Source organism: Schistocerca gregaria, chromosome 5 (assembly GCF_023897955.1).
Source record: "Schistocerca gregaria isolate iqSchGreg1 chromosome 5, iqSchGreg1.2, whole genome shotgun sequence".
Lineage (NCBI taxonomy): Eukaryota > Metazoa > Arthropoda > Insecta > Orthoptera > Acrididae > Schistocerca > Schistocerca gregaria.
Genome location: NC_064924.1, coordinates 238,045,903 through 238,064,345, shown reverse-complemented (window position 1 = coordinate 238,064,345; position 18,443 = coordinate 238,045,903). Strand labels below are relative to the sequence as shown.

The 18,443-nt window shown below is 41.0% G+C and overlaps 1 protein-coding gene across 2 annotated transcripts in view; it reads right to left on the bottom strand.

Annotated features, from left to right (window-relative positions):
• LOC126272588 (meckelin) overlaps positions 1–18,443 on the bottom strand; it is a 221,861-nt gene that overhangs the window by 198,837 nt on the left and 4,581 nt on the right. The gene's annotated exons all lie outside the window — the stretch shown is intronic.

Sequence of the window (18,443 nt, the reverse complement as noted above, 5' to 3'; positions counted from 1 at the left end):
ACCTCTGGTCATCATGCAAGCAGTTATTCAGCTTGGCACTGAGTGACAGAGTTGTAGGATGTCCTGAAGGATATTGTGCCAAATTCTGTCCAAATGGCATGTCAGATTATCAAAATCCCAAGCTGGTTGGAGGGACCTACCCATAATTCTCCAAATGCCCTCAACTGAGGACAGAACCAATGACTTTGCTAGCCAAGGTGGGGTTTGGCAAGCATGACGACAAACAGTAGAAACTCTTGCCATGTGGGCATTATCTTGTCTAGCTGAAGTGTAAGGCCAGGACGGTTTGCACAAAGAGCATCAAAATTTGGCATAGAATATCACCAATACATTGCTGTGCAGTAAGGATGCCATGGATGAAAACCAAAGACATCATGATATGAAAAGAAATGGTACCCCAGACCATCACTCCAGACTGCTGGGCCGTGTGACGGGTGACAGTCAGGATAGTATCCCATCACTGTCTGGAGCATCTTCAGACATGTCTTTGGCTTCGAATCTCATTCACTTGAGTAGAACTGCCTTTAGTGATGAGACCTATTTTGAACTGAGCTCTGGCGAACAGCAAAGTTTTGTCTGGAGACAACCTGGATGCTGGTGGGATACAAGCCCCACTGTTGAACAACATACGACCTCACAACCAGGGATGCCATTTCTTTTCATAGCAGAATCCCTTTGTTTGTCATCCACAATACCCTTAGAACACAGCAATATGTCAACGATATTCTACGCCCCATTTTGCTGCCCTTCATGGCAAGCCATCCTGAGCTTACATATCAGTGAGATAACGCCCGCCCACAACCACTAAATTTCTACTGCTTGTCTTCATACTTGCCAAACTATGTCTTGGACAGCAAGGTCGCCGGGTCTCTTGCCAGTTGAGAACGGATGTCACCCCAAATGAGAATATGAGAATGTTTGGAGCATTACGGGCAGGGCCCCCCAACCAGCTAGGGATTTTGATGATCTAACATGTCAATTGCACAGAATTCCGCACGATATCCTTCAGGACATCCAACAACTCTAGTCTATCAATACCACACTGAATAACTACTTGTGTAATGACCAAAATGAACCAATGCAACAGTGACTTCCTCAATTTGAATAAATCATCCAATTTTTTCTGAAATTGTAATCATTTATTTTCCTGTACATGATATCACATCTACTGATTCCCGCCCCATTCAGGCAATTTCTTTGTGGTGTTTCTTCTTCATCTTCTTCTTCTTCTTTTGAGTGCATTCCTCCACCCAGCTCCCTGTCTTGCTGAATGTGGGAAGCATTTTCTCTTTAATAAATACATCCAACTTGTCTGGAATTGTAATCATTTGTTTGTCTATTCAGCTGGTGCGCTGCTGGCACCAGTCTCCATCGATTGTCATCCCAATCGTTGTAAGTCTATTTTCAATGCCTGTTTGTCTTCTTCGCATCTTTGGTGGATGGCTGTTTAACAGCGGTGCGAGCGCTCTGTGGGGGCCTGAGTTATGGTATCAGCTGTGTGAGCAGCAGTGACTTGTGGCACTGTGGATGTACGCAGCGTGGCGAGTAGCCGAGTCGGTATGATGGAGGAGTGTGGGCAGCTGCTGTGGGGTGTTTAGCCGTTGGAAAGCAGATCCACTGCCAGAGTGATTGCAATTTCCTTGATATTTGAAAAACAGATCTCGTTCGCGTCTGTTACATGTTAGTCAAAGTGAATGAACTGGAGTTGTCTAATTGTTCCTTGGTGGGTTCTGTTCATGTTAATTGAATACCCGAGTGCACTGAAAACTATCTTGATTGCTTCAGTTACTTGACACTGTATTTGGTCTGGCCTCCTGATATGTTGATGGCATTTAAGGGAGTGCTAGCTACGCACAACAAATAGACATGAAGCCGTGCTTAATGTGTAGCTAGAGGTCATATTAAGTAGTGCATAAGTCTGTGCCTGACATTTGAGAGTGTGCCGAAATAATTTTCCTTATTTCCTTTTTCTATGTTATTATTTTATTTGTTTGTTCTAGAGAATTGGCTAATCAAATTTTAAGAGCTGTTACTGGGCAAGTGGTCACATAGGTTAGTTCTTCTTGGGTTCATTTTATGCTGTGTATAATTAAAGGTTTATTTATAACCAGTTGGACAGATATGTTTTGTGTATCTGATGCACCAGAATGTTGTCTGCCTCTGACGCGTTTATGTTTCAGATAAGTGGCAGTGGACGACGCGAGCAAACTCCGATCGGGGTATCACAGTGAAAGAGGGAAATTTAAGGACCTGGATCGGTGTCTATGGTTACATTGTTAGTGTCCTGCAATTGCATCTTGCTGCTCGATTGTTGTAGTTTTCTGGAAGCTTAATTGTTGCTTAAAGTTGAGTATAGTTCTACTTCACCTTCTGGTCCGTGAATTTCCTGTATCTGTTAGAACTTTTAGGTCTGCTAGCATCCATCACTAATTTTCAACGTATAACTGAAATAGCCCCATTTTAAGACTATTTAATATGCTATTATTATATTCTGGGACTGAAATGTATATGAACCTCATACCTGTAAGTAATACTAAAGAGAAGCCTAGTTGATGATGTTTGGATTGTGGGGCGCTCAACAGCACGGTTATCAGTGCCCGTACAAATTTCCAACCTTTTCTCAGTCCAATCTTGCCACTTGTATGAATGATGATGAAATGATGAGGACAACACAAACACCCAGTCATCTCGAGGCAGGTGAAAATCCCTGACCCCGCCGGGAATTTAACACTGACCCCGTGCTTGGGAAGCGAGAACGTGACTGCGAGACCACGAGCTGTGGACAAGCCTAGTTGAGTGTATTAACATGATAATACTTTTAATTTGTTAGAACTGCTTAAGATCAGTCCAGGGAAGATGTCTTAGTTATTGGAAGTAGTTTTAGAATTTGTTATGAGTTATCTGAAAGCTAGTTTCTATGTAAGTCATGAAGCATGTTTAAAAGGTTTGTGTGACTCAGTTATGTCAGTTAAATTTGATTAATGGTGGATTTATGAACATTGTTTAATTAGTGAAAATTGTTTGAGTAAAATTTGAAAGGTCTGTGTCTATCGGACTTAAATGCTTTAATGTTTTAATCTAAGTCCTGCTGGTGGTTCAATAGGACAGGTGCCTTTATTATAATCGTCGTTACTTTTAATTTCTGTAAGAACATGTGTTTGTAGTTAAGAAGTGTATGGCAACTACAAACTGGTTACGTGTGTAATTTAGATGTGTTGAAAGGAATAACACATCAATGGTAGCAGAAGAACCATTCTGTGGGGTCAGGTGGAACATGTGTAGGTTGATCAAGTTTGTAGTTGCTACGCTTCTGACTCTTTCTTGTCTGAACTGTGTGCTAGTTCCATATTTCTCACCATGGCGAGTTGGATCTGCCCCGGAATTGCTTATCTACACCGGGAACACCTGTTGCATGAAGTACGTATACAGAATATGTCGACAGAGGGCAGTGTGGTCAACTTCGCGCAGTGGCCAACACTCATTTGTTGTTGCCAACGGACGTCTTCTCCAATCAAAGTGAGTTTCTTTCTCGTCTCTCGACTTTCCTTACTGAGTTGGCATCTACTGTTTCCTTTTTTGAAACCAATCCTCCTACTCCTAAGCAGTTGTACAGAATACAAGCCCATCTCGCCCAACACAACTATTGTCTTGTAGATCTGGCCGCTATAGGAGTGTCCGCCTCTATCATCGAACTATTTAATCACTTAAAGGATGAAGAGCAGGCCTTAAATTTATGCCTCCTGGCGTTGTCTTTAGGTGGTGGAGGTGATGGATCTGAACTGGGTTGTCGGTGTTCAGGGTCAGACAGCAGTTTGGACAGAATATAGCTAGTAGTCGATGCGGGGGTGGTATTGTCAAATCGGTTCTCCAAGTTACCTCATACTCGCCACAGTTTGTTGCAAGGTATTGCAGAATTAACAGTAGAGAATTTAGTTCAGATTCAATCATTTTAATGGCTGACCGTTAAATTGCAAACTCATACTGAGGTGTTGTGGGTCTCACATTCTGTTTTGTTGACCACTCTGTACCCATTAACAAAACGGGTGCTTAGTTCCCTGATGGCAGAAGTATTGCAGGATCAGGGTTTGTTAATTCAACTCAGACAATGTGTGGTAGATAGTAGGTTGCCGGAAACTATGAGGGTGGCATTAGCACAGAATTTTTACTGGCACGTTCAGGCTAGTGATGAGGGTTTATGTCAGTATTTTGAATGCATACGTAGTCGCACACAGACTTGTGTTGTGCTCATAATGGAGGGAATGCACCCACAGGATCGCATATGCTTTGTTTTTGCCAAAAAGCCGTGCAGTGTTAAGCAGTTACAAGATCTTGTTAATACCGTGGATGCTTTAGTGTTCATAGATGGTCAGTGTGAGAACTTAGCTCCTGGGACGGGGGCCTCGCTCGGAGTCGAACCACAGATGTTGCCTAGTAGGGGCAATATGCCTTCTCCTCGATGCTGTTCCTGGTGTTGCACATCTGACCATCTTGTGCAACAGTGTCCGGCACAGCATCGTGAATGCATGTCTAAATGACGCTAACGTAAGGGAGGGGCGAAGCAACGGCGAAGCAAGAATTGGCCGATGAATTGCTGCATTATAAGCTTGCCCTGTATGTTCCACCTCTCTTACGTATGCGTGAATCTAGGTGAGTAACCAGTCTGCGCCCTGCTTGATTCTGGAAGTTTGCGATCCCTAGCTGGTAAGCATTGGTATCTCGAGTTTTGTCATTTTTGCAGATTTTCTGATTTACACCCGGCCAAGTAAAGATGTCAGGAAAAATCGGCAAAAGTTTCCTGTCTTGGGGGAGGTGAGAGTTAGTTTATCTGTTCAGGATTTTTCTTGGCCGATTTCATTACTTGTAGCCAAGAGGCTGAGTACCCCACTTATCTCAGGTGTGACCTTATTCAGGCGACCCAGTTGCCATTCAGGGGGTATTTTTTATTTCAAATTTCCACCTGATAGGAAAATCGCCTTTTGCAGTTGTAATCATGGGGTTGGTGTGCACGTTCTTATGGAGGACACAGAGCATGTCGATGTATCGCATTTGGACCCTGATCAGGCTCAGCAAGTAAGGCACTTGCTTGATGATTATCCTGAGGTTCTTATGACCAGATTAGGAATGACGCATTTAATTAAATATAATATACAGTATACACCTCCCCCCGTGAACCATGAACCTTGATGTTGGTGGGGAGGCTAGCAAGCTTCAGCGATAGAGATAGCCATACCATAGGTGCAACCACAAGGGGTATCTGTTGAGAGGCCAGACAAACGTGTGGTTCCTGAAGAGGGGCAGCAGCCTTTTCAGTAGTTGCAGGGGCAACAGTGTGGATGATTAACTGGTCTGGCCTTGTAACACTAACCAAAACGGACTTGCTAGTACTGTGAACGGCTGAAAGCAAGGGGAAACTACAGCCGTAATTTTTCCTGAAGGCATGCAGCTTTACTGTATGGTTAAATGATGATGACACAATATTCATGGGGTACAATATTCCGGAGGTAATTAGGATCTCCAGACAGGGACTACTCAAGAGGACATCATTATCAGGAAAAAGAAAACAGGCATTCTATGGATTTCTAAAGAAATTGGACATCCCAATGAAACAAGTGATTCCCTGCTTATCGCGAGGGAGAGGAATTTCCCTGATAGCCTTAGTATGTTCCTGATCAATGTGCAACCCCATCTGCTGGTACCAGGTGACCTAAAAAAAGATGTACAAGGTCGACATAAGGTGACTTTTGAGGCTTTCACAGTTAAGCCAGTGGAACGTAACCTACCAAAAGCTAAACTTGGGTGTTCCAGGAGGTTCGAAAATGAACTACTGAAGATTACCAAATCATCAGGATAATAATAGACACACTTAAATTTCAGGCCGCCTAGAACATTATCCAAGAGTCGGGACAACACTGCTGCACCAGTAGCCAAACTGAAAGGAACATGTTTAAACTCAAATAAATTCCGGTCAGTGCAGAATGCAGTGGCTGGTCTGGAACATTCAGGAACAGGAGTCTGTTTCAAGTCCAGGAGAGTAAAGATGGTGGCACATTGAAACCGATAAAACAACTGTGGAGGTCCAGTAGAGGAACGGAATCTGACATGACCTTCTGATTCAAAGTCTGGTAATCGACCACCGCCTGATAGTCTGACCCTTCGAAACAAGGAAAACAGGAGCATCATAAGGAGAAGTGGAATACCCAATAACTCCGTCCTGCAACATGCGATGGATCTTAGCACATAACATCTTCATTTTTGGGGGTGAAAGTTGGTAAGGTGCATGAGACACTGGGATACTATCAGTAAGCTGTATATTGTTGTTGCTGTGGTCTTCAGTCCAGAGACTGGTTTGATGCAGCTCTCCATGCTACTCTATCCTGTGCAAGCTTCTTCATCTCCCAGTACCTACTGCAACCTACAGCCTTCTGAATCTGCTTGGTGTATTCATCTCTTGGTCTCCCTCTATGATTTTTACCCTCCACACTGCCCTCCAGTACTAAATTGGTGATCACTTGATGCCTCAGAACATGTCCTACCAATCGATCTCATCTTCTAGTCAAGTTGTGCCACAAACTTCTGTTCTCCCCAATCCTATTCAACACCTCCTCATTAGTTATGTGATCTACCCATCTAATCTTCAGCATTCTTTTGAAGCACCACATTTCGAAAGCTTCTATTCTCTTCTTGTCTAAACTATTTATCGTCCATGTTTCACTTCCATACATGGCTACACTCCATACAAATACTTTCAGAAACTACTTCCTGATACTTAAATCTATACTCGATGTTAACAAGTTTCTCGTCTTCAGAAACACTTTCCTTGCCATTGCCAGTCTACATTTGATATCCTCTCTACTTAGACCATCATCAGTTATTTTGCTCCCCAAATAGCAAAACTCCTTTACTACTTTAAGTGTCTCATTTCCTAATCTAATACACTCAACATCACCCGACTTAATTCGACTACATTCCATTATCCTCATGTTGCTTTTGTTCATGTTCATCTTATATCCTCCCTTCAAGACAATATCAATTCTGTTCAACTACTTTTCCAAGTCCTTTGCTGTCTCTGACAGAATTACAATGTCATCGGTGAACCTCAAAGTTTTTATTTCTTCTCCATGGATTTTAATACCTACTCTGAATTTTTCTTTTGTTTCCTTTACTGCTTGCTCAATATACAGATTGAACAACATGGGGGAGAGGCTACAACACTGTCTCACTCCCATCCCAACCACTGCTTCCCTTTCATACCCCTCGACTCTTATAACTGCCATCTGGTTTCTGTACAAATTGTGAATAGCCTTTCGCTCCCTGTATTTTACCCCTACCACCTTTAGAATTTGAAAGAGAGTATTCCAGTCAACATTGTCAAAAGCTTTCTCCAAGTCTACAAATGGTGTAATTGTAGGTTTGCCTTTCCTGAATCTAGCTTCTAAGATAAGTCGTAAGGTCAGTATTGCCTCACGTGTTCCAGTGTTTCTACGGAATCCAAACTGATCTTCCCCAAGGTCGGTTTCTACTAGTTTTTCCATTAGTCTGTAAAGAATTCGTGTTAGTATTTTGCACCCATGACTTATTAAATTGATAGTTCGGTAATATTCACATCTGTCAATACCTGCTTTCTTTGGGATTGGAATTATTATATTCTTCTTGAAGTCTGAGGGTATTTCGCCTGTCTCATACATCTACCTCGCCAGATGGTAGAGTTTTGTCAGGACTGGCTCCCCAAGGCCGTCAGTAGATCTAATGGAATGTTGTCTACTCCCAGGGCCTTGTTTGGATTCAGGTCTTTCAGTGGTCTGTCAAACTCTTCACGCAGTATCATATCTCCCATTTCATCTTCATCTACATCCTCTTCCATTTCCATAATATTGTCCTCAAGTACATCGCTCTTGTCTAGATCCACTCCTTCCACCTTTCTGCTTTCCCTTCTATGCTTAGAACTGGGTTTCCATCTGAGCTCTTGATATTCATACAAGTGGTTCTCTTTTCTCCAAAGGTCTCTTTAATTTTCCTGTAGGCATTATCTATCTTACCCCTAGTGAGATAAGCCTCTACATCCTTACATTTATCCTCTAACCATTTTGCACTTCCTGTCGATATCATTTTTGAGACATTTGTATTCCTTTTTGCCTGCTTCATTTACTGCATTTTTATATTTTCTCTTTTCATCAATTAAATTCAATATTTCTTCTGTTACCCAAGGATTTCTACTAGCCCTTGTCTTTTTACCTACTTGATCCTCTGCTGCCTTCACTACTTCATCCCTCAAAGCTACCCATTCTAGTTCTACTATATTTCTTCCCTCCCCCCCCCCCCCCCCCCCTCCTGCCATTTGTTCCCTTACGCTCACCCTGAAACTCTGCACAACCTATGGTTCTTTCAGTTTATCCAGGTCCCATCTCCTTAAATTCCCAACTTTTTGCAGTTTCTTCAGTTTTAATCTACAGTTCATAAACAATAGATTGTGGTCAGAGTCCACATCTGCCTCTGGAAATGCCTTACAATTTAAAACCTGGTTCCTAAATCTCTGTCTTACCATTATATAATCTATCTGATACCTTTTAGTATCTCCAGGCTTCTTCCATGTATACAACCTTCTTTTATGATTCTTGAACCAAGTGTTAGCTATCATTAAGTTGTGATCTGTGCAAAATTCTACCAGGTGGCTTCCGCTTTCATTTCTTAGCCCCAATCCATATTCACCTACTATGTTTCCTTCTCTCCCTTTTCCTACTACCGAATTCCAGCCACCCATGACTATTAAATTTTCATCTCCCTTCACTATCTGAATAATTTATTTTATTTCATCATACATTTCTTCAATTTTTTCGTCATCTGCAGAGCTAGTTGCATATAAACTTGTACCACTGTAGTAGGCGTGGGCATCGTGTCTGTCTTGGCCACCATAATGCATTCACTATGCTGTATGTAGTAGCTTACCCGCATTCCTATTTTTTTTATTCATTATTAAACCTACTCCTGCATCACCCCTATTTGACTTTGTATTTATAACCCTGTATTCGCCTGACCCAAAGTCTTGTTCCTCCTGACACCAAACTTCACTAATACCCACTATATCTAACTTTAACCTATCCATTTCCCTTTTTAAATTTTCTAACCTTCCTGCCCGATTAAGGGATCTGACATTCCACGCTCCGATCCGTAGAATGCCAGTTTTCTTTCTCCTGACAATGATGTCCTCTTGAGTAGTCCCCGCCCGGAGATCCTAATTACCTCCGGAATATTTTACCCAAGAGGACGTCATCATCATTTAACCATACAGTAGAGCTGCATGACCTCGGAAAAAATTACGGCTGTAGTTTCCCAATGCTTTCAACTGTTCGCAGTACCAGCACAGCAAGGTTGTTTTCGTTAGTGTTACAAGGCCAGATTAGTCAATCATCCAGACTGTTGCCCCTGCAACTACTGAAAAGGCTGCTGCCCCTCTCAGGAACCAACCGTTTGTCTGGCCTCTCAACAGATACCCCTCCGTTGTGGTTGCACCTGCGGTATGGCTATCTGTATAGCTGAGGCATGCAAGCCTCCCCACCAACGGCCAGGTCCATGGGGGGAGGTGATTCAGTTATGTTAGGTAATTTGATTAATGATAGTTTTATGAACATTGTTTTCGTTTGTGAAAACTGGTTGAGTAAAATTTGAAAGATCTGTGTCTATTGGCCTTAAATGCATTAATGTTTTAATCTGACTCCTGCTGGTGGTTCGGTAGGCCAGGTACCTTTTATTGTAATTGTTGTTACTATTAATTTCATTAAGAGCATGTGTTCGGAATAAAGAAGTGTATGACAACTACAAGCTGGTTATGCGTTTAATTTAGATGTGTCGAAAGGAATAACACATCATCTATATGTGTGCATCACCTCTACTGACTTTTGTCTCAATCAGATATTTCTTCATGGTGAAGTGCTTAATTGCGACTTTCAAGAGCTCCAAATTCAGTTATGTAATATTTTACTACCTTCTATCTTCAACATTGCTAACATGTTGTAAAACTTTGTTTCGCTTTCACAATAATTACTTCCTTCTTCTAAAATCTCAATATGTATTAAACACATCTCACATAAAATGATAACGGTAGTACATTTACAAATTTATGATCTGTTTCAGTTTACAATTAATATATTACTAATAATATGATAACATTAAAGAGTAAATCTATTGAAAAATAAAAATTACTAAAAATAAAACAATGAAAAATAAAGTCCTACAATTATGCCCCAAATGTAATGAGTATATAAGCCTTCCCCAGTCCTAAATTAATTCTAAACTTTACTACTAACTGATTCTTCAATAGAATAGGTAACTTTCAAGTCACAGTAGCCTACCATCTATACTACCTGTTTGAAATTTTGTTTCCTAAATGAAGCCTTGTAATTTGGGAGAACTCTGTAGAACAAGAGTACCCATGTCTCTCATTTGTGTTTAGTTGCATGATAAGCACTATCAACAAAAATTATGACCTGCACACAACTTATTACATCCCAAATGAATCAGTAAGCTAGTTATCCACAATTATAGTACCTTCTCAGTGAGAAATATGTCAACAAGTTGACTATGTTACTGTCTGTCATTTGAGTCATCCTATCTCATAGTCACCTTTCATCAGAATGGTTATAGTGAAAGACTGATCAGACAAGCACTGCACTATCAACCAACTGTGAAATAGGTGAGTGATGATAACAAACGACCTGCCACCAAAGTTTATGACCTTTTCGCCTCATACAGGAAGTAAGCATCACACGTGCTTACAACAGCTAAGCAAATCTGCTACTGCAGAAAGTTGTCCTGTGTGTGATCATCCTAAGGAATATAACAACACTGACATTCTGGCAAGAACTTCAATTATTGGGATAGTGTTATTATGGAATCAATTGAGATTAAATTAGTAAACAACAAATAGAGATGACAGTTTTTGCTTAAATTTTGCTTGGAATCCTGCTCTCTCCCTTGTCAAAAAACAGAGGGACAGAATTGATGCTACCTGTTACCTTACACAGCACTCTCTCATTGCATTTGTCTTAAAAATGACAGGGTGTGCACCTGTCGGAATATCAATAGTTGTCAATGATAAGTTTGGAAGGTAGAAGACAAGGTACTCGCGGAATTAAAGCTGTGAGGACGGGGCGTGAGTCATGCTTGTGTAGCTCAGTCAGTAGAGTACTTGCCCGCGAAAGGCAAAGGTCCCGAGTTTGAGTCTCGGTCCGGCACACAGTTTTAATCCACCAGGAAGTTTCATGAACAAAGACGTTAGTGAATCACTTTATTTATTTCTAATCTGCACAATTCTCACATAAGGAATCTAATAGGAGTTGCCTTCTGTGATGTCTGTTGTGATAATGTCAATCGAAAGTTGTGATTCCATCCATCTACTCTGCCCTATCATATAACTGTGTTGTGTGACATCAAGATGGTGCAGTGTTTTTGAGTTGGAATGTGTTTGTAGATGGCATGTCATAGTATTTGGTGGCACTCTCTTGTGCTGGATGCTCACAGTTCGAAGTTTTTTTATTAGGTATCTTAGTGACACATTTGATGCTGGTAGCTGAATGTGTAATGTTATCATTAGAAGAGTTTGTACCAGTTTGCTAGTGACTTTCTTTGATTTTGCATTTTTGGGTGATGGGAGTCATGCTTGTGTTTGGTGCATTTCTTATGGTCAGAAATTTAATAGCACTTTACTATTTTTGTTAGGAATGGATATGACAGAGAAATTTATGAGCAGATCATTGCTCGTTGTACAATCAAGTTTCTACACTTACTTGGGCAGATTGCAGGCAATTCTTTTTCATACATGAAATGGACAGGAATAGGGAAAATAACGTGAACAGTGGTTGTATTGGCATAGTTTGATGGTCAACAACGCAGATACAGCACATGTTGTGCTGGACTGTGCATGTTCAGTACAGATCAGGCATCAATGCAGTCTCCGAGTAGTACACACTTCGTATTTGCATTCAGAGGCTGAGATCAATGTGCAATGAAAGACCTAATAGAGTTCCAGAAAGGCAGATTGTGGGGCCCCATTAGCTGGAGCATCACTAACCAAGATAGCCAACTTATGGAATATTTCAAATTCAACTGTTTCAACAGTTATGACAGCCTACACAAAACATGGAAAGACATCATCGTGTAAATGTAATAGTGAACGTAAATCAAAACTAAATAATAGAGATTGTCATACGCTAACACGAATTGTGTCAAAACAACATAAAACTACAGTGGCTAAAGTGACTGCAGACCTCAATAGCCATCTTTGAGACCACAGTTCTATCAACACTGTCCACCAAGAACTCCATAAAGTGAATATTCATGGATGAGTTGCTATACCAAAACCATTAGTAAGAACAAACAACGCAAATAAGCATAAAACATGGAGTCGGGAGCATAAATCCTGGATGGCTGATCAGTGGAAACACATCATATGGTCTGACGAGTCAATGTTTTCGTTATTTCCAACATCGGGCCAGGTTTACATGTGGAGGATGCCAAAAGAAGCCTACAGTCCTGATGGCTTGATTCTAATGGTTAAGCATGGTGTGAGCAGCCATTTCATGTATTCTGCTGGTCCCATCATTATTCTCAAAAGCCATGTTACAGCCAATGATTATGTGAACATTTTAAGTGATCAGGTGCACCCCGTGATTCAAATGTTGTTACCCAACAATGGTGATATATTTCAGGATGATAATGTGCCCATACACAAAGCCAGGACAGTACAATTGTGGTATGTGGGGCATGCAACTGAACTGCAGGACCTTCCCTAGCCAGTACAGTCCCAGGACATGAACATTATCAAACCCTTATGGGCAGTATTGGAGCGCAGACTCTGGAGCAGATTACCACCTCCCCTGCCACTACAGGAGTTAGAAGAGGTTCTGATCAAAGAGTGGCATAACATTCCACTGGAGACTATACAATCATTATATGCCACTATTCCAAGAAGAATCACAGCTGTATAATAGACAAATGGGAGGGTCCAACACCTAATTGATAAACCATTCCCAACTAAGTACAGGTGTTCAGATTATTTTGCCTATCCCCTGTATTTGCAGCTACAAATACAAACAACCATCAGTTATATAAGGGAACTGATGACAATGAAATTTTGTGCCAGACCGGTAGTCGAACCCGGATTTCCTGCTTTAAGCAAATCATCATATTAACCATTTTGGTTAGCTGTGCAAAACTCATGGCCAGACCCAAACTTCCATATGTCATCACTCCTGCATCATGTCGTATTTATTTGCTGATACCAACAGCAACTTTCAATCAAAATTTACACTCCTGTATGGGAATTACATAATGTGTGTGTACGGATGATGCCCTCCCCCCCCCCCCCCCCCCCCCCCCCCCCATGAACCATGGACCTAGCCGTTGGTGGGGAGACTTGCATGCCTCAGCGATACAGATAGCCACACCGTAGGTACAACCACAACGGAGGGGTATCTGTTGAGAGGCCAAACAAACGTGTGGTTCCTGAAGAGGGGCAGCAGCCTTTTCAGTAGTTGCAAGAGCAACAGTCTGGATGATTGACTGATCTGGCCTTGTAGCAATAACCAAAACGGCCTTGCTGTGCTGGTACTGCGAACGGCTGGAAGCAAGGGGAAACTACAGCCGTAATTTTTCCCGAGGGCATGCAGCTTTACTGTATGATTAAATGATGATGGCGTCCTCTTGGGTAAAATATTCCGGAGGTAAAATAGTCCCCCATTCGGATCTCCGGGCGGGGACTACTCAAGAGGATGTCGTTATCAGGAGAAAGAAAACTGGCGTTCTACGGATCGGAGCGTGGAATGTCAGATCCCTTAATCGGGCAGGTAGATTAGAAAATTTAAAAAGGGAAATGGATAGGTTAAAGTTAGATATAGTGAGAATTAGTGAAGTTCGGTGGCAGGAGGAACAAGACTTTTGGTCAGGTGAATACAGGGTTATAAATACAAAATAAAATAGGGGTAATGCAGGAGTAGGTTTAATAATGAATAAAAAAATAGGAATGCGGGTAAGCTACTACAAACAGCATAGTGAACGCATTATTGTGGCCAAGATAGACACAAAGCCCATGCCTACTACAGTAGTACAAGTTTATATGCCAACCAGCTCTGCAGATGAAGAAATTGATGAAATGTATGATGAGATAAAAGAAATTATTCAGGTGGTGAAGGGAGACGAAAATTTAATAGTCATGGGTGACTAGAATTCGAGCGTAGGAAAAAGGAGAGAAGGAAACATAGTAGGTGAATATGGATTGGGGCTTAAGAAATGAAAGAGGAAGCCGCCTGATAAATTTTTGCACAGATCACAACTTAATCATAGCTAACACTTGGTTTAAGAACCATGAAAGAAGGTTGTATACATGGAAGAACCCTGGAGATACTAAGAGGTATCAGATAGATTATATAATGGTAAGACAGAGATTTAGGAACCAGGTTTTAAATTGTAAGACATTTCCAGGGGCAGATGTGGACTCTGACCACAATCTATTGGTTATGACCTGTAGATTAAAACTGAAGAAAAAGGTGGGAAATTAAGGAGATGGGACCTGGATAAACTGAAAGAACCAGAGGTCGTGCAGAGTTTCAGGGAGAGCATAAGGGAACAAATGGCAGGAGGGGGGGGGGGGGGGGGGGGGGGGGGGGAAGAAATATAGTAGAACTAGAATGGGTAGCTTTGAGGGATGAAGTAGTGAAGGCAGCAGAGGATCAAATAGGTAAAAAGACGAGGGCTAGTAGAAATCCTTGGGTAACAGAAGAAATATTGAATTTAATTGATGAAAAGAGAAAATATAAAAATGCAGTAAATGAAGCAGGCAAAAAGGAATACAAACGTTTCAAAAATGAGATCGACAGGAAGTGCAAAATGGCTAAGCAGGGATGGCTAGAGGACAAATGTAAGGATATAGAGGCTTATCTCACTAGGGGTAAGATAGATACTGCCTACAGGAAAATTAAAGAGACCTTTGGAGAGAAGAGAACCACGTGTATGAATATCAAGAGCTCAGATGGAAACCCAGTTCTAAGCATAGAAGAGAAAGCAGAAAGGTGGAAGGAGTGGGTCTATACAAGAGCGATGTACTTGAGGACAATATTATGGAAATGGAAGAGGATGTAGATGAAGATGAAATGGGAGATATGATATTGCGTGAAGAGTTTGACAGAGCACTGAAAGACCTGAGTCGAAACAAGGCTAGACAACATTCCATTGGAACTACTGACAGCCTTGGGAGAGCCAGTCCTGACAAAACTCTGCCATCTGGTGAGCAAGATGTATGAAACAGGCGAAATACCCTCAGACTTCAAGAAGAATATAATAATTCCAATCCCAAAGAAAGCAGGTATTGACAGATGTGAAAATTACCAAACAATCAGTTTAATAAGCCACAGCTGCAAAATACTAACACGAATTTTTTACAGACGAATGGAAAAACTAGTAGAAGCCGACCTCGGGGAAGATCAGTTTGGATTCCGTAGAAACACTGGAACACGTGAGGCAATACTGACCTTACGACTTATGTTAGAAGCTAGATTCAGGAAAGGCAAACCTACAATTACACCATTTGTAGACTTGGAGAAAGCTTTTGACAATGTTGACTGGAATACTCTCTTTCAAATTCTAAAGGTGGCAGGGGTAAAATACAGGGAGCGAAAGGCTATTTACAATTTGTACAGAAACCAGATGGCAATTATAAGTCGAGAGACATGAAAGGGAAGCAGTGGTTGGGAAGGGAGTAAGACAGGGTTGTAGCCTCTCCCCGATGTTATTCAATCTGTATATTGAGCAAGAAGTAAAGGAAACAAAAGAAAAATTCGGAGTAGGTATTAAAATCCATGGAGAAGAAATAAAAACTTTGAGGTTCGCCGATGACATTCTAATTCTGTCAGAGACAGCAAAGGACCTGGAAGACGAGTTGAATGGAACGGACAGTGTCTTGAAAGGAGGATATAAGATGAACATCAACAAAAGCAAAACGAGGATAATGGAATGTAGTCGAATTAAGTGATGCTGAGGGAATTAGAGTAGGAAATGAGACACTTAAAGTAGTAAAGGAGTTTTGCTATTTGGGGATCAAAATAACTGATGATGGTCTAAGTAGAGAGGATATCAAATGTAGACTGGCAATGGCAAGGAAAGCGTTTCTGAAGAAGAGAAATTTGTTAACATCGAGTATAGACGTAAGTGTCAGGAAGACATTTATGAAAGTATTTGTATGGAGTGTAGCCATGTATGGAAGTGAAACATGGACGATAGTTTGGACAAGAAGAGAATAGAAGCTTTCGAAATGTGGTGCTACAGAAGAATGCTGAAGATTAGATGGGTAGATCACATAACTAATGAGGAAGTATTGAATAGGATTGGGGAGAAGAGAAGTTTGTGGCACAACTTGACCAGAAGAAGGGATCGGTTGGTAGGACGTGTTCTGAGGCATCAAGGGATCACCAATTTAGCATTGGAGGGCAGTGTGGAGGGTAAAAATCGTAGAGGGAGACCAAGAGATGAATACACTAAGCAGATTCAGAAGGATGTGGGTTGCAGTAGGTCCTGGGAGATGAAGAAGCTTCCACAGGATAGAGTAGCATGGAGAGCTGCATCAAACCGGTCTCAGGACTGAAGACTACAACAAGGACGATGACGTATGAAAGTTTGGATCTGGCCACAAGTCATGCACAAATAGCCAAAGCGGTTAAGGCAACTGCTCGCACAAAGCAGGAAATCAGAGTTTGAGTGCCAGACCAGCACAAATATTCATTGTTGTCAATTCCCTTACACAGCTGATAGTTGTTCATGTTTGCATCTGCAAATGCATTTCATAAATTTCATAACAGCTGTAGTTGCCTGTCCAAAGTAACATTGCATCACTCTTCATTTCAAATAGGCATTGCAATACTGGATCCTTTTTGGTAACTGTGTCAGATTGTGGTTGGAATGTATTGTGGACAGTTGTTCCCTATCATTGGTTAGGTTGTGTTTTTGATACTAGTGATGTGAGTGAGCTTTGGTTTGTTGTACAGTGAACTTCATTTTAGAGAGTGTAGTTTAGGAGGGCATTTTATCAAATATCCTGGTCAACTATTGGTATTCATACCAGCTAAAGATGATCATAATAGTGGATGTCTATTAAGTAGTATATAAGAACAGAGCAGATACTGTGTGTTACAGTCTGCATTTGTACACAGGATGCATGCATCATAACAACAAGTGCAGCAGTGTTCACTTGTTGTACGAAGCTATAGTTATGCCTTGGCACTCTTGAGTTGACGGTTTCACGAATAGCTTGGAGTAAGAGGGCCACCGACAATGTCAGCAGGTAGCCAAATGAATCACTATTCTGTTAAAAAGGAGAACTCTGATGTGTGGCCTTAGGGTCAGAAGTTATGTATCAGAATGTGTTAATGTTGGTTAAACTATTTTGATTTCCAATTTGTCACTGTGAGAATACCTACCAAGGATCAAAGTCAATAAGAAAACAATGTTAATACGTAGTGATGGGACAGAATAGCTGGACCGCCAAAACTATTTCTAAAGATGACTGTTAAATCAGTAAGATTTGTAACAGGTTAATGACAAATCCAACACAATGAAAAACATTAAGTGGCTCATATATGTCACAGCAAACCCTTCTTTTTCACTGTAATAGATAGGGTACAGGAAGATTTGATGATTTAAGAGTGTTGGTTTTTGCTACTGCAGGCTTTGTTTTAGCTGCCATATAGACCAAGTGAAATTCAGACTACTGGGTTTCTGAGCTGTGTGTAGGTTCCTAGTATCGAGGGCTTGATTCAAGCTGAAATTTGTGTGTCCACCTTCTTGATGATGTTATGGGCCAAAGCAGATGAGTAGGATTGGAACTTTTGGTAATCCCACTATTATGTATTCTGACTTCAATCAATAAGGCTGGTATGCTAATAATGGATAAATAAGCCATGTTACTAATGACAAAAGGAACTTTGAGACATTTGAACAATTTTTGTCTGTACCTAGGCCTACTGCTACAACTGAAGCTGAAATCACCATAGAAGGAACTGCAGAAGCTGAACCCACAGTAAATTAAAATTGACAGATACTGACATTCAAAAGAATTTATTTTCTGTTCTTGCTCCACACCTTAAAAAATTCAGATACTGAATTAATACTGTCAGTAGCAAAATATAGTCTTACAATCACACATCATACTAGAGGGTATTCAAAATCACTTTTGAGGCTTATCCACAATGTATATGCAACCAAGAAAAAACATTCTTGGATTTTTTTCCCAAATACACTTTTTCCTGAATGAAAATACCCTTGATCCCAGGTGAAAGTAGTTTTCTCCTAGTTAAGTGACAATATACTTTTCCTAAGAGCTGAAAAACTTACAATCCTTTGAATGGTAATAAGCACGTGTTTAAAGTCCACCAAATACATCACAGTTGCTTCCAAAGTACTGA